This window comes from Mesoplodon bidens (genome assembly GCF_964165515.1).
Source record: "Mesoplodon bidens genome assembly, chromosome: 3".
Classification (NCBI taxonomy): Eukaryota; Metazoa; Chordata; class Mammalia; order Artiodactyla; family Ziphiidae; genus Mesoplodon; species Mesoplodon bidens.
In genome coordinates, this window is record NC_138178.1 from 12,557,870 (window position 1) to 12,581,568 (window position 23,699).

Sequence of the window (23,699 nt, forward strand, 5' to 3'; positions counted from 1 at the left end):
TCCTCAGAAGTGGCAGTTGTGTTTTTGGTCTTTTTGTATGTGTTGTTCATAATTTGCCCCGACTCACAGTTAATTTTACTCCCTTATAGTTTCTTTGTATTTTGTTTCTGGAAGAGAAAGTTTGTCCAGGTGCAAGCACTACAGTAAAGGGTCCCAGGTCCCAGCCTTCCTCATTTACATGGACATGTGCTTTGCTTTCTCTTGGGTAAATAACTGGAAATGGAATGGCTAGGTCATAAGGTAAGTGTAACTTTTTAAAACTACCAAAATGTTTTCCAAAGTGGTTGTTTCCCCTTCCATTCTGGGGAGGGCCACCAGCTTTACAGAATCCACCAATGCTCCTCTCTTCCAGAAACACCCTCACAGATACATCCAAATGATGTTTAACCAGTTATCTGAGTATTTGGTGGCCCAGTCAAGTTGACCCGTAAAATTAACCATCACAGTTCCAAATTGGATAAATAAATAGGAAAACAACAGGGGGAACACTGTAATAACCTACAAACATTTACTATTATGAATTTAAGGAAAATTAATATCTATTTGGACAACACTCAAGTCTGACTGGACAGATGGTTAAAGGATATGAGGAGATGGTTTGCACAAGGGAAACTACAAATAGTGTACAATCACTTGGGAAAATGTTTAGCTTCCCTAATAATTAAAGAATTGCAAATTAAAAGAGTCCAGTATACTACCTCCTACATATTAAATTAATAATAGTTTTTAAAATCCAAAGTTAACAGTGCTTTGGAGACTCAAGTATACTCATGCATTGCTTGCAGAAATAGTGGAATAATTTTTCTGGAAAGAAATCTGACAACATGTACCAAGCTTCACAGAATTCATTATATCCTTCCACGTGGCAAATCCGCTCCCAGGAGCAAATCCCAGGGAAATAATTCAATAAAGAGAAACACTCGATTTTTGCAAAGATGTTTATGCTTTTCATAATAATAGAAGGATCCAAAATCATTAGCAGCTAGGAAATGGCTAAGTAACTCTTGACAGAGTAATACAATGAAACATCATATAGCCATTAAAAATTCAAATATAAAGATTATCTGGACTTATGGAATGATCTATGTGAAATAATGCCAATGGGAAAAAGTAGAACACAAAATAGTTAATACTTAAGAAAAATAACGTAAAAATATGCGCTATGAAACTGATCTGAAGCATAAAATTTTGGAAGAAAACTTTTTGATGAAAGATTTTCTTTGTATCTTTCTCTTCAAATGATTTTTAATTTCACCATTGCTTCGTATTCCTTTTAGATAAATTAGAAAATAGAAGTGTACACAACACAATTCTTTTTTTTTCACACAACACAATTCTTGAACACTATCTCAGAAATCATTACTGAGAATATTTTGATGTGTATTCTTTCAGTCTTTTTCACACATACTGTAGTTGATATGTTTTAATTACTTCCCTTTTCCCTGAACTATACTCTTTCTTTCTTTCTTTCTTTTTTGTTTTTTGAAGAATACACTCCTGCCTCAATCCCCCATTCTCATTTATATAATTTGGATAGGATGGCTCTAGAGCAAGATTTCTCAAACTCAGCCCTTTAGACATTTGGAGTCAAATAATTCTTTATATGTATTGAGGGTGGGGGGATGGTTAGGCAATGCCTTGCAGGATGTTTAGCAGCATTTCTGGCTTCTACCCACTAGATGCCAGTAGCATCCTCCTCCAGTTGTGACATTGCCAAATGTCCCCTGGGGGGAATCACTGATAGGATACAGATGACTGTATCTTAAAACAGTTTAGGTGTTGTTTAGTGTGTTTTAAAATCTGTCGGTATGTTTTTACAACTTGATTTTATTATTCAGTATTTTGGTTTTTAAAGATTTATTGCTGTAGATAGATAGACAGGTTTAGATCTACTTCATTCATTTTAACTGCTGTGTAGAGTGCATTGTATTGACACACCTGAGGATATCCATTATTCTACTTAGAGACAGTAGGATGTTTTCATTCTTCAGCTGTTACAAACCATGTTACCATGCTACAAATGAACGACTTTGTACAAACCTCCTTGTTCACCCAAGTTTACTTTAGAATAGACATGTAGAAGTGGAACTACTGGATCAAAGAATAATGCATCTTCAGCTTTCCTCGGACTTCATCAATGGCTCTTCAAAGTGGTGGTACCTACAATGTGCATGAGTCCATTTCCCCACACCCTCACCAATATTTGCTGTTATGAGATTTACTAATTCTTGCCAATATGATGGATGCAAAATAGGGTTTCATTGATTTCTGATTTTCATTTCCCTGGTTGTTAATGGGGTTGAGAATCTTTTCAGATGCTTAATTAAAGCCACCAATTCACAATTTTTGTGAATTGTATGCATTCTTGTCTCTTTTTCTTTTAGATTGTTTCTCTTTTTGTTACAGCTGTGTTGGAATTCTTTATTATTATGCATACCAATTATTTGATGATTGTATGGGTTTTAATTATTTTCTCCCATTATGTGAATTTGATTTTTACTTTGCTCATGATATCTTTTGTACAGAAGTTTTAATTTTTAAGTAGTCAGATTTATCTAACTTTACAGTTTGCTTATATTCTTTTACTGTGTTTGTTCCCATATGTGTGTGTTTATAATTTTGTACAAACAGTACATACTATTGTCATCAAAATGTATGCATTCTTTCCAACTTGCTTTTCTTACTCAATATTTTGTTTTAACATTTTATTTTATTTCATTTAATTTTATAAAGATAGATTTTATTCATTTAAAATTTTTTTGTTTTTATTTATTTTTGGCTGTGTTCTGTCTTCGTCGCTGTGTGCAGGCTTTTTCTAGTTGCAGCGAGTGGGGGCTACTCTTCGTTGCGGTGCACGGGCTTCTCATTGCGGTGGCTTCTCTTGTTGCGGAGCATGGGCTCTAGGCGCACGAACTTCAGTGGTTGTGGCTCATGAGCTCTAGAGCACAGGCTCAGTAGTTGTGGTGCACGGGCTTAGTTGCTCCACGGAATGTGGGATCTTCCTGGACCAGGGCTCGAACCCGTGTCCCCTGCACTGGCAGGTGGATTCTTAACCACGTTCCACCAGGGAAGCCCTGTTTTAACATTTTACCTGTATGGATTTTTTAAATCTATTTTATTTCTTTTAATGGATTTTACATAATAATGATATTCTCTTGTGTTATCTTCTAAAGCTTACAGTTTTTATTTTCACTTGTAAGTTTTTAGTCCACCTGAAATTAATTTTTGTGTATAGTTTGAGGTGAGGGTCTAATTTTGTCTTTTTCTACATGGAGAGACAGTTGTCAGAACCATTTATTAAATGTCCATATATTAAACTATTTATTTAAAAGTCTGCTCTGTTCCATTAGCCTCTTTGTCTATCCCTGTACCAAAACCACACTGTTTTAATACTATAATTTTATATTAAACCTTACTATCTGGCAAATATAATTCTCCCTTCTTCAAAAATGTATTGGCTTTTCTTGGCTCTTCATTCATCCAAATGAAATAAATTTCACCTTACGTGTGAAATTTAGTTGCATAAAAACAACTCTGTTGATGGGACTTCCCTGGCGGTCCAGTGGTTGAGACTCCGTGCTTCCACTGCAGGGGGCATGGGTTCAATCCCTGGTCAGGGAACTAAGATTCCCCCATGCCACGCAGCGCGGCCAAAAAAGGAGAAGAAAAAAGCAAGCCTCTGTTGCAGTGTTGGTTGAAGTTGCGTTGAATTATTGAATTTACAAGTTAAAGAGCAATTTCTATTTTTGATAATATTTATTAAAGTAATGTAGCTTTTCATTTATTTAGGTTTTATTTTATATTTTTCTTCAGTTTTATGTTATTATTGAGAAAGGAGTTGCCCATCTTTTGTTAGATTTATTCGTAGAAAATTTGTAACTTTTGTTGCTATTGTGTGTGTTTCATTTCATGTTCTAATTTCTAATTATTTGTTGCTTGTGTATTTGAGTGTTATTTTAGTACATTGATATTTTATCCAGTAATCTTGACAAATTCTCCTCTTATATTCCACAGTTTTTCTTGAAGAGTTTCTTGAATTTTTTATGAAAACAGTCTTATCATTAGATCATCTTTCTTTCTTTCCAGTCCTTATATCTTTTATTTCTTATTGTGCTGGCTTGGACTTCCAATAAACTGAGAATAGATGTAGTGAAAGCAGGCATCCTTTTTTTGTTCCTGACCCTAAAGGAAATGCTTCTAACCTTTCTCCAGTACGCATGATATTTATTGTAGATTTTTGGTAATCTTTACTAGGATGTAGATGTTCCCTTCTATTCCTAGTTTACTAAGAGTTTTTGTCATGAATGAGTGTTGAAATTTATTTGTTGGCTTTCCAGTATCTAGTGAGATGACGGTATGTCCTTTCTCTTTTACTATGTTAATGTAGAGCATTACATTAATAGACTTTCTACTAATGTTAAGCCATCACTGAAATCTTGAGATCAACCCAACTTAGTCATTATGTATTTTGTTTTACACATTTTTAGACAGTTTGCCAATATTTAATTTATGATTTTCACATTTATATTCAAAACTGAGTTGACTTTATAATTTTCCTTTCTCATGGTGCCATTGCCTGGTTTAAATATCAGACTTACGCTAGCCTCACCAAATGAGTCTAGAGGCTTATGGATATTGTTCAAAATCAATCAATGTATCATAATTTTAATGGCTTCACTATTGTTTGTATCATAATAGACTTACAAATTGAAGAAGATACTATGTATCTAGTTTGTCAGTAATTTTAATAATGAAGATAGTAAATATTTAATAAAACCAATTTTTAAATAATCTGTTATTTTCCTGATCTGATTTCGCCCCCATATCACAGAGGTTTTGAGGTCAGATTGGTATGGCTGGCACTTACTTTTTTCACTGAGGTTCAGCTCCTCTTCCAGAGGACTGACATTCTTACGGCTCTGAAGACTGGCATCATTTCAGATGACCTGGGTTGGCCCAGGGAACTTGATGTTGGCCTTTGACCTCCTGGGCCATCTTCTCTCTATCCTCAGACTATGGTAATTCATTTTGTCCCATTAAAATATGAAGGCTGGGCTTCCCTGGTGGCACAGTGGTTGAGAGTCCGCCTGCCGATACAGGGGACACGGGTTCGTGCCCTGGTCCAGGAAGATCCCACGTGCCACGGAGCAGCTGGGCCCGTGAGCCATGGCCACTGAGCCTGCACATCCGGAGCCTGTGCTCCGCAACGGGAAAAAGAAGGCTTTCTCTGCCTTCTGTGCTTCTCTGGGTCCTCTACTTTCTAAGACTAATCTATATTTGTTTCTGGGTTCTTCAAGGGAGCAGCCCTTATCTCTAGCATGATCCAGAGAGCTGAATTCTGACTCATAGTAATTTCCCTGTTAGTCCCTCCCTCTGTTCACTTTCCTTTTCACGAGCCTTTCTCTTTATCTAGGCAATACAGTTTCAGCACAGTTTCCACTGGCTTTTCGTGGTATCTTTGCAAGACCTCAAGCCAGTCCTTGAAATCCTGGTATCACCCTCCTGCGGCAGAGGAATAAAGCACAAAGGAAGGACTAGATTTTCCTTCAGTTGCGTTTTAATTTCACTGGGTCAACTGAACAAGGCTTTCAGAGGAAACATCATTTGTAGCTTTGAGCACCTTCAGCAACTTTTTCAAAACCATGGTGGTAAATCTCTGAACATAATTACAGGGGAAGGTGAATTCTCTCCCTCCAGATGGCTCTCCACCACAAGTTAATCCCACTCAGTGTCACTGGTGATTGAATTCTCCTGCGAGAAGGAAATTGTATGAGATCCATGAACGTTTGATGTATGGATATTTCTAAACAGCCTGACTTGGAAAAGATTAAAACAGCCTTGTATTCCCAATCCCTCAAAGCTCCTCACTGGCAGGACCCAGATTTTAATCTACTCCAGGTGGCTAAACTCAGGAAGGCTTATAGCTCTCAGCATCTTCAATTAATGCCAAGTGTAATCACAGTTGGCAGAGTGCAGGGTGTTCTGGCACATTTCAGGGATAGGCATAGAACTTCTCTGCCAAGTCCTCAGAGTACTATCTTTTGGACTGCACTTTTCGTAATCAAAAGGTACCATGAGGGGCTTACCTGGTGACGCAGTGGTTAAGAATCTGCCTGCCAATGCAGAGGACACGGGTTCAAGCCCTGGCCCGGGGAGATCCCACATGCCACGGAGCAACTAAGCCCGTGCACCACAACTACTGAGCCTGCACTCTAGAGCCCACGAGCCACAACTACTGAGCCTGCATGCCACAACTACTGAAGCCTGCGAGCCTAGAGCCCGTGCTCTGCAACAAGAGAAGCTACCGCAATGAGAAGCCCGCAACGAAGAGTAGCCCCCGCTCACCACAACTAGAGAAAGCCCACGCACAGCAACAAAGACCCAACACAGCCAAAAAAAAAAAAAAAAAAGCTACCATGATTAATGAGCTACAGGCAATGAATAATCCCCTACACTTAAAAATCAGAACCATGGAAAAAAAAGTAAGAGCAAATTATTCCACATAGCTCTGGATTTCTCAACCTCAAAAGCTTTGTGCAGAGCCCTTTGAGGACCTTTGCCATGAAGACATCTGAGTCTGATTGAGTTGTGTTATATCTGAGTGTGAGAGAGGTTGCCCACTGTTCTACGTCAGTGTGTGTATTTATTTTGATTTTGCTCATGAGTCCAGAGGCATTTGGAATTGGCCACACTTAAAGCAAAATGAAAGCATCAAAACATTGGATATGGGAAGTAATCACATAACTGGACTCGCCTTTTCCTGCTTGATTGGCTTCTGGTCTGAGGCAATCTGAAACAAGATGTTTCCAGAGCTTGTTATAGGGACAACTCTGCAATGGAAACTGAGAGCACCTTCAGCAAGTCATAAAAGTCCAATTTATACTCCAGTACCAAAAAGAAAGTTCTACTAAAAAAAAATTAGGTGTTGAATGTATGCTTTTCTTTAACCTGATGGCTATTGCAAGGTTAAAAAAGTGAAGCTTCCTAAATTTCACCGGAAGAACAAGGAATTCAGAGTTACAAAGCAGATGAAGGAGAGAATAATCCTTGTATTTAATGCCTCTTTAGATACACTACCAAGATGATGGAGTAAAAAATCACCTCCGGACACTATAAGAATTGTACAACATTTTTGATGTAGGTAATAGCTTGGCTTTTATGACTATCAACAGGTCATGAGAGAACAAGAAAACAGTGTTCGTGTGTTTGGACTAAAGTAAAAAAAAGCTTAGTAAGTCCTTGGCATTTCACTCAATTTTATAAATTACTAAAGTTTGTATTTAAATTAGATTTTATTAGTCATTGTAAAATGGTGCATTGACTTCATTACATTGTTTTTAAAAGCTGGAGAAATGGATTTCTAATTCTGTTTTATCACATGTGATAAAGACTTTGTGTCATGAGACTCCCCACCAGTTGGGAACATTGTCATTCTCCTATTCCACAGTTTATAAAAGCATGTGGATGTTAAGTAGTTCGTGTTCATATTACGATAGCAGTGACGGGATTAAATCCGAGACATTATCTGTAACGGAAGAATTTGCCTCGTTATATGAAACCAGAAGCCCTCTAAGTGTTTTGACAGAGAAGAGCTGTAGAAATGATATCTCCCAACCTGGAGCGAGCCCACACATGGGTCTCAGTTTTGTCCCGTTGGATGTGGCCTGCCCCCTTTGTCTTGCTCTGCTGTAAACAACAACAACAAAAGAACGTGTTGGGCTCCCCTTAGCACAGCTCAGGCAGAAGGGCAGTTTCTAAAGAATGTGAGAAATGCAGAAGGAAAATCAGAAGGAACAGTCATTGGAACAGAATGCCTCCTCCATTCACCCATCATCTCCCACAATCTGATTTCACTGTACCCAGACCCTCCCTCCCTCCCCGGCTCCCCTTCCACATAAGCTCTTCCAGTGTGCCCTCTGGAACTCTTTCTACCATAAACAAGCCCCTGCTGTGAGGCTCACGTTACTTATGTCTACAACACCCGTGACCTGGTCCTCAGTCCTGCCATCTGTCAACCTTCAGGTCACTCTCCCACATTCACTGAGGACATTTGCACCTGGCCCATTGTCTGTCTTTCCAGCCCCACTGCTGGGTGACCTGAGTTCATGCAGGGGACTGTTGGGACACCCTAGCTGCAGGTCTGTTTGGCTCCCAAGTTTAATACCTTCCTCTGCTCCCTTCAGGAAGCCGGAACATCAGAATCACTAAGCCTGGCAGCTTAAAAAAAGGTGATACCCAAAGCTTTTTGTCTCAAGCAACCACTGGAACTCCCAGTCATAGAATCAGAAATACCTCGATGATCGGGGAAATTGTTCTTAGTTCTAAGATGTATTATCTGACACAAGGCAGATTTCCAAGCTTCTTGTTGAAACTGCTAGGAAACAAGGTCCTAAAAATTTCTCTTGGGTGCAATATAGTCAGTGGGAATTATTAAGGACCCATTCATACTAATTTAATATGTATAAGTTATCATAGATATCACTATTGATTTTGTGTGCAGCTATGCTTATGTGATTTAGTGAATATAACAGATTTGTAAGGTCTTTTCCCACAGGAACTGAGCTACCCCCAAGAACCATTACCCTTGGCCTGGGACATTATTTGCTTTTGTTTTCTAATTGCTCCATCTGTTTTTGTTCCTTTTTAAATCTCAGTCCTTGAATTTTTTTGGATTGAGTTTTTTGGTATGCCATTTTCCCCTTTCTGTTGGCTTTTTAAGTTATACCTCTTTGTTTTATTTATTTTTTTAATGGTTGCCCTAGGGATTACCATATACATCCTTAACTTATCACGTACCAATTCCCAGATAAAATCTTTAAAAAAAATAAATTTATTTAATTTTTGGCTGCGTTGGGTCTTCGTTGCTGTGGCCTGTGGGCTCTAGAGTGCAGGCTCAGTAGTTGTGGCGCAGGGGCTTAGTTGCTCCGCGGCATGTGGGATCTTCCCAGACCAGGGCTTGAACCTGTGTCCCCGGCATTGGCAGGCAGATTCTTAACCACTGCACCACCAGGGAAGTCCCTCCCAGATAAAATCTCAAACCATATGCATCCACTTACTACCCTCTCACTTTGTGCTATTGTTGTTATACATCTTCAGCATACACTATAAACTCCACAGCACATCGTTTTATTTTTGCTCTAAATAGTCAATTAACCTGTAAGTAAAAATTTTAAAAACAACCCAAAAAAGTTTCTAAATGTATCATTTCTGGTGTTCTTCATTCCTTTGTGTAGATTGGAGTTTCCAACTGATATTAGTTCCCTCAGCCTGAAGAACGTTCTTTACTATTTATTGTAGTACAGAGCTGCTGGCAGCAAAATCACTTTTTTAAAAAAAATCTCTTTTTTCACCTTCATTTTTTTTGAAGAATTAGATTTCTTTTTTAAGAATTTAAAAAAATTGAAGTATAATTTACAATGTTGTGTTAGCTTCTAGTGTAAAGCAAAGTGATCTGGTTATACATATATATTTTTTCATATTCTTTTCCATTAGAGTTTATTACAAGATATTGAATATAGTTCCCTATGCTATACAGGAGGACCTTGTTGTTTATCTAAATATTTTATATATAGTAGTTGTATCTGCTAATCCCAGACTCCTAATTTATCCCTCCCCCCTTCATTTTTGAAGGATATTTCTGCTAGTTTTAGAATTTTAGGTTGACAGTCTCTCCAGCCCCCCTCACTAAACACCAGCACAGTAAAAATGTCATCCCATTTACTTCTGGCTTCATTGGGTCTTATGAGAAGTCAGCGGTAATTTTTATTCTCCTACCTCTAATGTAATCCTCCTGCCATCCCCACCAGCTGATGTTAAGGTTTGGCGTTCAGCATTTTGACAGTGATGTGCCTAGATGTAGTTATCGCTATGTTTATTCTACTTGACGTTTGTTGAGATTCTTGAACCATTGGGTTGAAAATTTTCCACATTTTTCAGCCATTATGTCTTCTAATGTTTTTTTCTGCCTCAGTCTCCTTCTTTCCTCTTCTTCTGTGGGATCAAAAGCAGATTGACAGCTTGTGTTTTCTGACTTATAGTGTAGACTCTTTATGTTTCACTATGCAAATGAAAGATTCACCTATTCTGGTTCCCTTGTCTTCTCAGAGGTAGATCTGATTTTCAATAAGTTCTATTCACTGGAGAACTCTGTAGACAGCCATGATGAAATAGAAATGACTCAGATGATCATATCTATTTTGTCTTGACTATCTTGATGCTTTTTAACCTTCTTAATTCTTGGTGTAGTGCTTTAAAGGCCCATGTTTTAATTGAACATACTCATTTTTGTTATAATGAATGCATACATTTTATTTAAAGTATCCATTTTACTGCATATCTTCACAGCTGAATAAGCAGGCCATTGCAGGCTATTTTCACTACATTTTACCTTGCTTCTCTCTGCTTACCCAGATCTGTCTGGGCTTTCGGCTAACTGAATTGCAAATTAAAAAGCAGAACATCACACGCCATTTCTCTGAAAGCCAAGTTCACACCAGTCTCATAATCATCCACACAGGGTGTCATCTGTTTTTATGCCTTTGTAAATAAATAATCTTCCCTTGAATAAAAATCATTTGCTTCTTGATTCCTTAGTATTTATAATTTTCTAGAACTTTATGTGTTCACGTTGTGATCGAAGAGGCATCATGTGTAGACGCTCAACACTATAACTGCTACCTTGTTTAAGGACTTAAGTCCACAAGTCTTTAGTAAGTGCTTGTGAAAAGTCATAAAATAAGGGACTTGATGGTAGTTCTGTCTCCATGATGCCTCTAACCAAATTGGGCAGTCAGGAAGCACAGCCCCATGAATGGGAACATCCCTGTGGAGAAGCTGGGAAAGTCAGGGGTAGTCTTATAGCAGTGAGATTGAAGTAGGTACGGAGAGAGAATTTGGAAGCTGGAAGGAGAACATTCAAAGCAAGAGTAGCACAGCATACAGACACAGAGCCAAGCACTCTACCCATCCCTGTACATGCTGTCTCGTTTAACTTCCCCAAGGATGAGGCATTAGTCGTTAACTGACTTCTGTAGGAGATGGATATCATTCCTGCCCCTCTTTCATAGAGGAAGAAATTGAAGCTCACAGAAGTGATGTGCTGCAGGCTCCACAGCCAGTGGGGGGCGGGGAGGGGTGTGGGAATTCGATGGTCCGAATGCCTGGCTCTACTTCCTGTGCTCTTCTTAACCATTGTGCTCTCATACTGCTTCCACGAGGGGGATTGGATATAATAGCAGTCAAGGATCTATTCTTATTAACTGTGTGAGACTATGGGACTGATTCCGATTTAGGGTTTTGCAAATAACACTAACCCTGTATGCTTTCACCTGCCTTGCAAACCAGAAGGTTGCAAAGATTTACACCCATTTAATAGTATATTTCAGTTTCCACTCAATGGGAAGTGCCTTCAATTCAGCCTCATTCCAGTTTCCAGCCTTAGCTCTGCCCTCTGCCCTGCATTATTTTAAGATTACTATTTAGTTGTGGATAAAGCTTTATCATAACCATGATTATTACAGCTTCCAAGTTTGAATTTTTAATTTCCATTTCGTAGAAGAGGTGAGACTTGAAACAGGTCTTGAAGGAGTCAAGTTGAAGGAGGAATGAGCATTACAGGCATGAAGGAAAACCCTCATCAAACCCCACTGGTTGTAAAAATATTGAATTACTATGTTGTATACCTGAAACTATTATAATATTGTAAATCACCTGTACTTCGATAAAAAAGAAAAACCATTGGTTGGACCCGCTGCGCGAAAAATCCTTTTGCTGGCATTAAATTTCTAGTTTATTGTACAGATTTACATCTAGGTTAATATGTGTTGGAAATCATATCTTCTGATTAGGTGGTCAGAAGTCCTTTGCAGCCAAAGTTTGGCTTCAGCAGAATTCTACTTCCCTGATTTACTCTGTTATGATAAAGAATAAAACCCGAGATGTGATCACATCTGAATTTCTACCTGTATTCTGCAGATGTGTCACATTACATATAAACAAAGAACATTAAGCTTTCAGATGGGATATCTGAGGTTAATGAGATTGCCAGCAAATAATATCAACATACTTATAAGTATTTAATTAATCTCCAAAAGGCAATACATTGGTTAATACTTTAATCCACCAAAATTGTGGATATTTACTCATGGAAGTAAAATTTTCCTAGTACATACATACAAGAGTAAAAAGCCTTTTTCTTTAAGAAAGTATAAGATAAGAGTATCCATGTGGACTAATAATGTCAGCAACATTTTTGGGGTGCCATCCTATACTGAGAGAGGTATATATATTTAGTAGTTGATATAAAATGCTTGCATTAACTTTGGTTTGTTAGGCCATCTCTCCAATGGAAAGTTCTGTTATTTAGCTTTCTAACTAGACTTGAGTCATTGACCAAACTGTATAAGTCAGAGTTTTTAAACCACCACCATACACACACACACACACACATACACACACACACACACACACAGAGAGAGAGAGAGAGAGAGAGAGAGAGAGAGAGAGCGCACTAATGAAAAGCTTTAGTCACAAATGCATATTCATTAATTTCCCCCTGAGGAACACTCCATCAATCCTGACATACTAATGCCCGACAAGTCAAGGCAGTTGAAGGTTTTCTTTGGGCCATGAGGCAATATTTTCCTGTGTCATACGACATGATGCATAAAGAACTTTTTTCTCTAGGGCTAAGAGACAATGAAAGAGAAAACCACAGCATGTACCTTATGATAAATAGTGGAAGTCTGAAGATCACAAGTGTCTCTTTTTCTTCTGTATAGTGAACTTTTTAGGAGTTACTCTTTCTCAGAGAAGTGAAACAACATTCTAGTTCTTTCCCTGAGGACTGTGGTTCTATTCCACTTCTTGATCCAGTCAGATATATTCCAGAAGAGGACTTAAGCAAACTCTGACTCCTTTATCTTTTCTGTAACTTAATTCTCTCCTTTTCCCCAGGATAATTACTTATAGAAATTGCAGTACTTGCAAGAGACTTGCTTCTGATCCCCTGGCTGGAGGCTTAACAAGTTAGAGCAGAGAGTGGTGAGAGAATTCTTAAGAGTACTTGATGTGAATTCTCTGGAATTGGGGGCATACAAGCACAAGGGAGCTGTCGTCAGTTTCTGGTCAGGAGTGCCCAGTGGAGTACTCTGTACCAGCAAGTCTTGAACCGTGGTAGTGGCCTGGAAGAAGTAGGGTACAGCTCCACCCCAACCAAACTCTCTCTGCCCCCTGAGGAAAGGAAAAAGTATACTAGTCATACCCATGGCTCCACATGAAGAAGTATGGAACCCAGAGAAAGGGTAAGAGCTGTGGGGCTTCCCAGGAGACCCCCAAGTCAAATGATGGGGTGGTCCATCCTGAGAAAGGATTGGACGTGAGGACTACTAGAGAGGCAGAGAGGGAGCTTAGACTATTGCTCTGAGTGGTCTTCAGTGACAGAGGGGGCTGAGATGGAGCTGAACACCACCCAACTAAAGGGGAGAAGCCACCTATGAGGAGTCTACCCCATCAGTCTAAGTCACCAACTATTAGACCAAACCAAAGGCAAGCCAGAGGGCCACCATTCTGAGTTCTATAAAACAGCATGTCAAACCCATCTGTTCACTTGCACTTGGATAAATATCCAGCTATATACTTTCAAACATCAGTTCCTGAAAAACATTTTATTATCATAACCACTGCTGCTTATTAAGTGCTGTGAGCACAGTGTTTCAATGGTACTCCTCTTATCCTTCCTCTGCCTTCCCACCGGAGAGCAGCTGGACCCAGCAGTGGGGCCAGCATCCCCCGCCATCATCTACCAAATCAACATGCCAGGGTGGGGGAAAGAATGAATAAGCAAACCATGGCCCAGACCCCACTCCTGGCTCTTGGCCCCCAAACCTAGCCTGTGTCAGGTACAGAGGGAGCTTTGAATTTAGCTAGGTTCTAATAACTGAAAGTAACCAGAAATTATAGATTCTGCCTAAGACATCATTAGGAGAATGGAAAAACTCATTTGACATAGCACCACTGAAAGTCATGACTGAGGGGAAAATGCTGCCTTTACATTCTCAAAGAATTGAAATTCCTTGGTAAATCATTTACATATATAATTCATTTTAGAAAGATAGCCATCCAAGGTGGCAGATTATTTTCTAAGTTTGGGATTTTAAAGAAGCAAGGTTACTCTATCTAGAAAATTAATTTATGAGTTACCAACATTTTTTTCGGATAAAGTATTAATATACTTCTTATTTCATCCCTTGTCTTAAAAAATAAAATACAGGGAAATTACTGGACTCTGGGATGGATATTGTCATAAATGAAATAAATTCCTTAATTAGAAGACATCTTATCTCTTTAAGTATGAAGAAAGTACCACTTTCATTCATTCACCTGTGATTAGTGCCTTGAAACAGCAGTTTTCCACATGGTGACCTCATAGATAAAATGCACTCATGCATCTTACAAACTTGAGCCATTGAATCTCTCTCACCTGGAGGACCTGTCCCCATATGTCATGAGAAAGAGGAAGCAGAACTGTTAAAAAATTACATAACAAGAAATGGATAACCATTCTCCTTTTGTATAAGTTCCTTTGCTTTGAGTAAAGAGATTTTATCATCTTAAGAGGTCCAGTCACCACCACCAATACCAAAGTAAAAATAGACAAATTCCCATAATGTTAGCATACTAGTTACAAGTCTGAGCCTCTGTTTTAATGGTCATTTGGTAAAATTTTCATCTTGGCTTTGTAACACTTTTTCTATAGTTTGTATTTTATCTTTGGTATTTGAGAATTTGGGATTCAAAACAATCTTTCATTATATTGAACCTTTCAAATTAAGCAATCGATGTCATCTCTTATGTGACTTTAGGAACAAAGGGTAATTAATGACTTTTAAGGAAATGAATGTACAAAATAAAATGGTAGTCATTGCCAGTGTTCTGCCTTAGATTTTATGTAAGTGCAGAGGCTTCCTGGGATGTGTGTTAGTTCTTCACCGTGAAGAAAGGATGGTGAGAAAGGATGGTGAGAAAGGATGAAGGAGTGAGCTGGACAAAAAGTAGAAATTGTGACAAATGAACACAGAACGGTTTTTTCAGATTAATCTCTGACTTGCTGGTCAAGAGATTGAACTTGAGAAGGGCTGTAATAAATCAGGGACTGTTCACAGTTACTGATTATGGAGAGCAAGCCCCCGAAGTAAATCAGCTCTCCAGGATGTAGGCTGGTTTTGAATCCACCTGTGGACCTCAGAGACCCAGGAGGATGTGTGTGGGGCATGCTTGACCGTATGGCAAGGGAAACTAAAAGAGTAATAAAGAAAACATGATTTTAAAATGTTTTCTCCTTGAACAGCACTTTGTGATTTTCGTTTATCTCAGGATCTTAATTCTCATGCCAGCTGTGGAGTATGTTTTGCTGTTTTATGAGAGGCAAGTGAGTAACCCAAGATCAACTGGAACAGCCACTCAGACGCAGGTTTTCTGACATCAGTTCCAGTGTCCTTTCCCTGATGGGCTTGACTGGAAAGGTGAGGTTAATGCACCATGGCCAGGCCATCTCCCATAGGAATGTACTTTCAACCCAAGAATTGGGAAAAAGCCTTTCTTCGGATGAATTGTTACGTTTCCTTTTGATAGACAATATGAATTTTCATTTCTATTATTATTATAATTATAATTATTTTGGCTGCTGAAAAGCTCAGAGCCCAATTTCTGGCCTAGTCTTCAATTTTGGAGATTGCATGAGGCCTTCTGATCATGTCTTTCCATTCTATCTATATTATTCCTCACCTTTTTTATTCACACTTTCGTATTTTAAGGTGGCATGCATATTATAAGCCTCTTCAGATTATTTGTGGAACAAGGTTGGATATAAATATATCACCACCAACAGAAAGCAAATTTGTGGCGTTTGACGGCTTTAGGTTTCTGGAGGCAGAGCCATCATTCTTTTCTGTTTTCTTTTTAAATTTAATTAATTAATTAATTAATTTTTGGCTGCATTGGGTCTTCGTTGCTGTGCGCGGCCTTTCTCTAATTGTGGTGAGTGGGGGCTACTTTTCGTTGCGGTGTGTGGGCTTCTCATTGCAGTGGCTTCTCTTGTTGCGGAGCACGGGTTCTAGAGTATGGGCTCAGTAGTTGTGGCACATGGGCTCAGTAGTTGTGGCTCACAGGCTCTAGAGCACAGGCTCAGTAGTTGTGGTGCACAGGCTTAGTTGCTCCGTGGCATGTGGGATCTTCCCGGACCAGGGCTCGAACCCGTGTCCCCTGCATTGGCAGGCGGATTCTTAACCACTGTGCCACCAGGGAAGCCCCAGAGCCATCATTCTGAGTCCTGGAAAACAACATCTACCCCATCTATTGTTTCACCTGCACTTGGATGAATATCCAACTACTATGTTGCAAAGCACTGGAATATCAGTTCCTGTGAAAAGTTTCATTATAACAACTGCTTTTTATTGAGTGCTTTATAAACTGCTGGGGGTGCCTAGAGATGGGCTCATGTTCTTTGGGTTCAGACAGGAAGGCTCGTTCCCTCCAATACTGAGAAAATTCCTGCTGGGAAGAGGTGTAAGTCTGGCCTTTCCAAATAACCACCTTACGTGGGGAAGGAACACCCAGAGTTGTTTCATCTGTGGATTTCCATGCCCTTCCATCTTCTGCTCCCAGTTCCTGCCTACACCCGTGAAAACGCCCAGCTCGGAGTGCCATGCTCTTCCTGCAATCTTACGATTTCCTCTTTCCTCTTCCTCCTCTCAGTTCTGAAGAGCAGGACCCCAGACTTCATAATCTCACTAGCCCATGACATACACAGTCTTGAAACTCAAGGAAAACATGGCCATTCCTCCCTAAAAACCCAGTCTCACCATGTGAATATAGCAACGATGTAATTAAATATGTGGAACAACATAACGTTTCACTGTGAAGTATTGAATAGTTTGACAGAATTTTTAACAGACACTGGAACTTACGCCTCCAGCTGAATTTGGATGTGTTCATTCTGTCATTTTTTTTTTAAACAATCCAATCACCGAGTCCCATCTAGGCAGTTATAGAGGTGGTCTTTGGTATATTGTCACCATCATTAACTATGCCAATGGAAATTATCAATGAATGAACATGGATTGGGGCTAAGCTCTTTGCTGAGATTGTCAAACCTTCAGAACCCTGACTGCAGAGTTCATGGTTGAGGGCATCTTCCTGACACAAAGGACTCGGCTAAAGCTGCACCCTGAGCATACAGTTACTCATTAGTTATGCACATAATTAAACAATAGCCCATTTGTATTATCAGTCTACAAATCTGCAAAGCTGAGGGCCAAGGAGTGAATGAAGAGTCATTGTGATGCAGTTATAGGTAGAATTTGCTATCTCTTTTCCAATTTAAAAATCCTGTGCTAAAATGGGCAGTTTAAAAAATGATAAAGCTATTGGGTGCTTCTGAATCTCTTTCCTTGCTTTTGAATTGTTGTATTTAGATCTTACTCTACTCTTCATTCTTAGTCCTAGACACCTTAGAGATTCTGCTGACTTCGAATATATTTGGTGTAAAGAATAGGGGAAAAAATAGTTGTGTACCTTTATTTGGCTCAAATGCCCTCAGTGTGGTGGCAGCTTTGACCCATTTCTGAATGTAGTGTTTTCCTTGTTTCTAATGACAGTCTTTCCAGGGCATGAAGAATATTAAAATTGAAATCCCCATGGGTTATTAACGAAAAGACTTTAATTTAGAAATTCTCAAAACTGCCTGTCTCCTTCATTTATAAGTCAAAATGGTAGTTAACTTTTCAGAGTGAGTAGCATCTGCTGTGTTTCCATATATTGGGAGAGAGTCAGCCTCGTCTAAGTGGGAGATTTCTTCCAGTTCTAGGTCAGTGGTTTCCAAAGGGTGGCCCCAGACCAGCAGAATCAGTACAACCTGGAGCCTGTTGCAAATGCAGATGCTCAGGTTTTACCCAAAAACTACTGAATGAGGAACTTTGAGAGTGAGGCCCAGTAATCGCCAGAACACAGGTGATTCTGATGCCACTGAAGTTTGAGACCACTGCTCTGAGTCTAGAGTGAGAACAAGTGCTTGTGATCGAATCCTGCTATGAGAGCAGTGAACTCACTTTCCCTTCTTGTACTGGAGTATGTCCAGGTTTCGCCAATGCAAAGTAGTAGTTAATGAATGGAACATAAAGGATTACCTTTCTTTTAAAGTGGTTTGTGGTTTGGGTGGGGGACACAACTCCTTAGCCTAAGTTAATGGTGTCAGTAATCACTTAACTGTTTACAGTTAGACAATGATGTCAACAAATTGACTGGTTAGTAGCCAGTATTCTGGAGAGATGCCTAAATGTGGGCACATCCCACAGCTAATTCCCCAACCATGACCAAGGGCACCTCAGCGATAAAGAACAAAATCTTTTTTTTAAATTGAAGTATGGTTGCTGTACAATATTTGGTAAGTTGCAGGTGTACTATGTAGTGATTTGCAATTTTTAAAGGTTATACTCCATTTATAGTTATTATAAAATATTGGCTATATTCCCTGTGTTGTACAATATATCCTTGTAGCTTACTTTATACATAATAGTTTGTGCCTCCTAATCCCCTACCCCTATATTGCCCCTCCCCTCTCCCCTCTCCCCACTGGTAACCACTAGTTTGTTCTTTATATCTGAGTCTGCTTCTTTTTTGTTATATTCACTACTTTGTTGTATTTTTTAGATTCCACATATAAGTGATACCATACAGTATTTGTCTTTCTCTGTCTGACTTACTCCACTTAGCATAATGCTCTCCAAGTCCATCCATGTTGCTGCAAATGGCAACATTTCATTTTTTTATGACTGAGTAGTATTCTATTGTGTGTATCTATCTATCTATCTATCTCACATCTTTTTTTATCCATTCATGTGTTCTGTTGGTGTACACTTAGGTTGCTTCCATACCTTGGCTACTGTAAATAATGCTGCTACAACACTGGGGTGCATGTATCTTTTTGAAATAGTGTTTTTGTTTTTTTCAGAAGTGTAATTGCTGAGTCATATCGTAGTTCTAGTCTTAGGTTTTTGAGAAACCTCCATACTGTTTTCCACAGTAGTTGCACCAATTTACATTCCCACTAACAGTGTGCGAGGGTTCCCTTTTCTCCACCTCCTCACCAACATTTGTTATTTCTGTTCTTTTTGATGATAGCCATTCTGACAGGTGACAAACAACCAGATCTTGTTGGGCAAATTATTTCTTTCTTTCTTTTTTTTTTTTTTTTTAGCGGTACGCGGGCCTCTCACTGCTGTGGCCTCTTCCATTGCGGAGCACAGGCTCCGGACAGGCAGGCTCAGCGGCCATGGCTCACGGGCCCAGCCGCTCCACAGTATGTGGGATCTTCCCGGACGGGGGCACGAACCCGTGTCCCCTGCATCGGCAGGCGGACTCTCAACCACTGTGCCACCAGGGAAGCCCTATTTCTTTCTTTTTGTAAAAAAAAAAAAAAATTATTTATTTATTTATTTGGTTGCTTCAGGTCTTAGTTGTGGCTTGCCAGCTCCTTAGTTGCGGCACATGGGCTCCTTAGTTGCAGCTTGCCAGCTCCTTAGTTATGGCATGCGAACTCTTAGTTGCAGCATGCATGTGGGGTCTAGTTCCCGGACCAGGGATTGAACCCAGGCCCCCTGCATTGGGAACGCAGAGTCTTAACCACTGCGCCACCAGGGAAGTCCCTCTTTCTTTTTTTTTAAAGTTTAATAATATATATTTTTTCTTGCAATTTATTTATTTATTTATGTATTTATGGCTGCGTTCAGTCTTTGTTGCTGCGCACAGGCTTTCTCTAGTTGCAGCAAGCAGGGGCTACTGTTCGTTGCTGAGCGCAGGCTTCTCATCGCAGTGTGTTCTCCTGTTGCAGAGCACGGGCTCTAGGCGTGTGGGCTTCAGTAGTTGTGGCACACGAGCTCAGAAGTTGTGGCTCACGGGCTCTAGAGTGCAGCCTCAGTAGTTGTGGCACACAGGCTTAGTTGCTCCGCAGCATGTGGGATCTCCCTGGACCAGGGCTCAAACCCGTGTCCCTTGCATTGGCAGGCGGATTCTTAACTGCTCTGCCACCAGGGAAGTCCCGCAAATTATTTCTTGAACTGCAGTAAACTCGATACTGCAGATAGAAGTAGTTTAGCTCTTGAATCACCCAATCTCTGTCCCTTCTATATTTTTCTGACACAGCCTCCCTGGCTCTGGCTTTAAACATATGTCCATGCCGGCATTTTACAGTGGTTCCTATAACATTATGACAAGAACTTTGCATCAAAAAGATAAGTGCTGGCATCAGCTACTTAACAGATCTTCCTGGGCCTTCACTTTAGGAAGAGTCAGAAGAGTGTTTATACCCAGCCTGGCCAGAAAATAGTCTTTCCCCCTCCATGAGCTTTCTTCTATTAGTGAGATGGGCAATTGCCAAGGAAAAGGTTGGCTCCAGGATATTCAGCCCCTGCCCACCTGCCCTTGGTTTCTCCCTGTGCTGGGGGCACAGCTGCCACCACCTGGCCCCAATGGCAGCCTCTTCATGTGGGAATTGCTGTTCTTTCTCAGGAAATGTCACCTTTCCTCTTAATTTCCCTATTGTCACTAAGAGACCAGGGACCTCAAATCAAATCAATTTGAAAAAGGTAGCAATTAGCATGCATCAAATAAGACCAAGGAGTAAATTACTCCCTGCATGAACGGGCTAAAAAACAGTCACACTGGTCACATATTTATGTCCTGCCATTTGTCAGGGACTTTCAAGCCTCTACTAATGTTACTTTAAAAATGTCTAAATGGAGATACTATTCCCAGCCTACCCCGAACTTGAGCCTGTAGCTGAGAAGAGGTCTCCCCAGTCTCCCAGAACAAGCAGACAGTTATTAATGGAGATGCTCTCCCAGCTCATGTACGTACTAACATCTGTTAAAATTGCATTTGTACAGGGTTGCGTGAATGATTGATATAAGAACATACCACTTTGGCTAAACACAGCTCTTATGATTTCATGACGCTGCTTCCCAGAGTTCTAGGTTATAACAACGTGACCCTAGGTAACAACAACCTGAAGTTACAAGTGAAGGCAATCTGCTCTCATCCTGAGCTGAATGTACAGAAGAGGTTTTCCATTGGAACAATCTGCCATTTAAAGAGGGTGGGGTCTCTGACAGTGGAGGGGGTCAGACTCTCTGGCTGGGACTCCTTCGGGGCCTCCTGAGGCAGCTGTAGCCTGGAAAAGTGTGGCTTTTCAGAGACAGGGTGTTATACTCAGAGAAATTTTCTCTCCTAATCTGGGGTTCATAGTTTTACTGCCTGGGTAGGGCAACTGCAGAAAAGCAGACACTGACCGTCCTGCTTGTGAGTCTCCCCAAAGGGCATTCTTAATGCTCTTGAACTTCCATTCATTGGTCTTGAACTTACAGACACTTGAACTTACATTCAAATATAAACCAGCAGCTCAAAGTATTAGAGCTGGGTCAAGCCTCAGCTGTTGCTGAATCCACATCTCTCCTGCCTTTGTTTTTTCCGGTCCCATCTCTGCATCCCTGTTTACTCCATAGTCTGTTTTACTCTGTTTTTGTGTTAGGGAATCTTACTAGGACCTCTAGACAAATTGAACATTGTTGTAGAATGAGGTGTCTCTTGGCTTAACAACTTTCTTTCTCCTCTGTCTCCCTTCTTAGAAGAATAATTTGGAGAGTGAGGGAGCAGAGAAGGTTTCTAGGGTTTTGTTGTATTATTAGAATAGAATCATTTTTTTGTAACCTTCTTGCTCCTAACGAAAGGCATCCTCCCCTGTGGATAAAGAGGTTGCTGTGTCTGTGGGATTTGGTAAAAGGAAGGGCCCGCTAGGGGGCGCTGAGAGCCTCAGAATAGTTCACCTCTGTGCAAAGAGAAGGCGGGCTGCCAGCCCTGGTGCTGGGAGGCTTCTAACTCCAGAGGCTCTGGAACTGTTCTGGGAAGGCCTTCATCTGTCTATTAATGGATTTGACAGAGAAGAGGGCTGCCAGCTCCCAGGTGGGAGGGTGTGGAGGGGGCTCAGGGAGAAGGGAAGGGAGGAGGGGTGGGAAGGACGCTGTTTGTAGGACTGGGGAACTCCAGAGACATCGGGATATGGTGTTTTTGTGGACCATATGGTGTGGCGGGGGAACAGGGAAAGAACCAGCTTTGGGCTGAATTAGTGGACCAGGATGTCTCCCAGGTACAGGAGGTCTCAGACATCCTGGGGACCTGGCTGTCTGGGTCTCCCCAGGGTCCTTCCAAGACCCTGTGTCAACCTGCAACCTCCATCATTTTTCTGTTGCTTTAGAGTCACAACTTGCCTTGCTTATGTCCTCCTTCTGGAAAATAACAACGACCCGTTCTGGCTTCCGTACCTGCCCGACGGAGGTGAAGATGGAGAAGGTCACTCTTTTTATAGCTTCCAGCCCTGGAGAATCACACGTAGTTATGATGGACAATTTTGAGCCACAAGATGAAGAAAAAAGAAGGAAATATTTTCTATTTGAAAATGTTTGAGACTCATAATAATTGCTCTTACTCTGTGGTAAGAACAGTTGTTAGCATTTAAGAAGGATAATGCCATTTAATCCTCGCAGCAACCAGATGAAGGAGTATTATAGTCATTCCTATTTACAAAGGTAAAATGACTCACTCACAGTCACACTACCAGCAGGCAGTGGAGCCAAAATTATGACCCCAGACAGTCTGACTTTGGAGCCTACCCTTAAATAACTTATTGAAAATCAAAGTCAGTTCAGTGATGGAACTGGAATTTGAATTTAGAACCTTCATCTTCAAATCTTGTTGTACTGTATCCATCACCATTCCTCAAATGTTTTGGCTTCAGAACCCCTTTACACTCTAATTACTGAAGATTTTAAAGAGTAATTGTTTCTGTAGTTTATATTAATCACCATTTACTGTACTAGAAATTACAAATGAGAAATTCAATTATTTATTGGTTCATTAAAAATAACAGGGGCTTCCCTGGTGGCGCAGTGGTTGGGAGTCTGCCTGCCAATGCAGGGGACCCGGGTTCGTGCCCCGGTCCGGGAAGATTCCACATGCCGCCGCGGAGCAGCTGGACCCGTGAGCCATGGCCGCTGAGCCTGCGCGTCCGGAGCCTGTACTCCTCAACGGGAGAGGCCACAACAGTGAGAGGCCCGCGTACCGCAAAAAAAAAAAATAAATAAAAAATAAAAATAAAAATAACAGTAATAAACCCATTCATGTGTATAATAACACATTTTTACCAAAAATAACTAGTTTCCAAAGTAACTTAAAAATTAGAAATAATTTTAAATAATAATAAAAAATTTGTAACTATGTGAGGTGATGGATGTTAACTAAACGTATTGTGGTGAGCATTTTGATATATATAGATATAGATATATAGATATCTCAAGTCATTGTGTTGTACACCTAAAACTAATATAAAGTTCCATGCCAGTTATATTTATATTAAAAAATTCGTGAGAAGAAAATTTCAATTTTCTACTCAGTGTAAATGTAATATTATTTGATACAGAAAACTTAATACAGAAAAGCACAGAGAAAAGAAAAAACCAAAAATCCCTTGAAATCCCACCACCTAAAAGAGAACCACTGTGAATATTTTTTGTATGTTGTTCTAACCTCCTGGAAAGACTATGAATTCCAGACATTGTGTCTTCCAGACACTAAAAATAGTAAACTTAAATCGC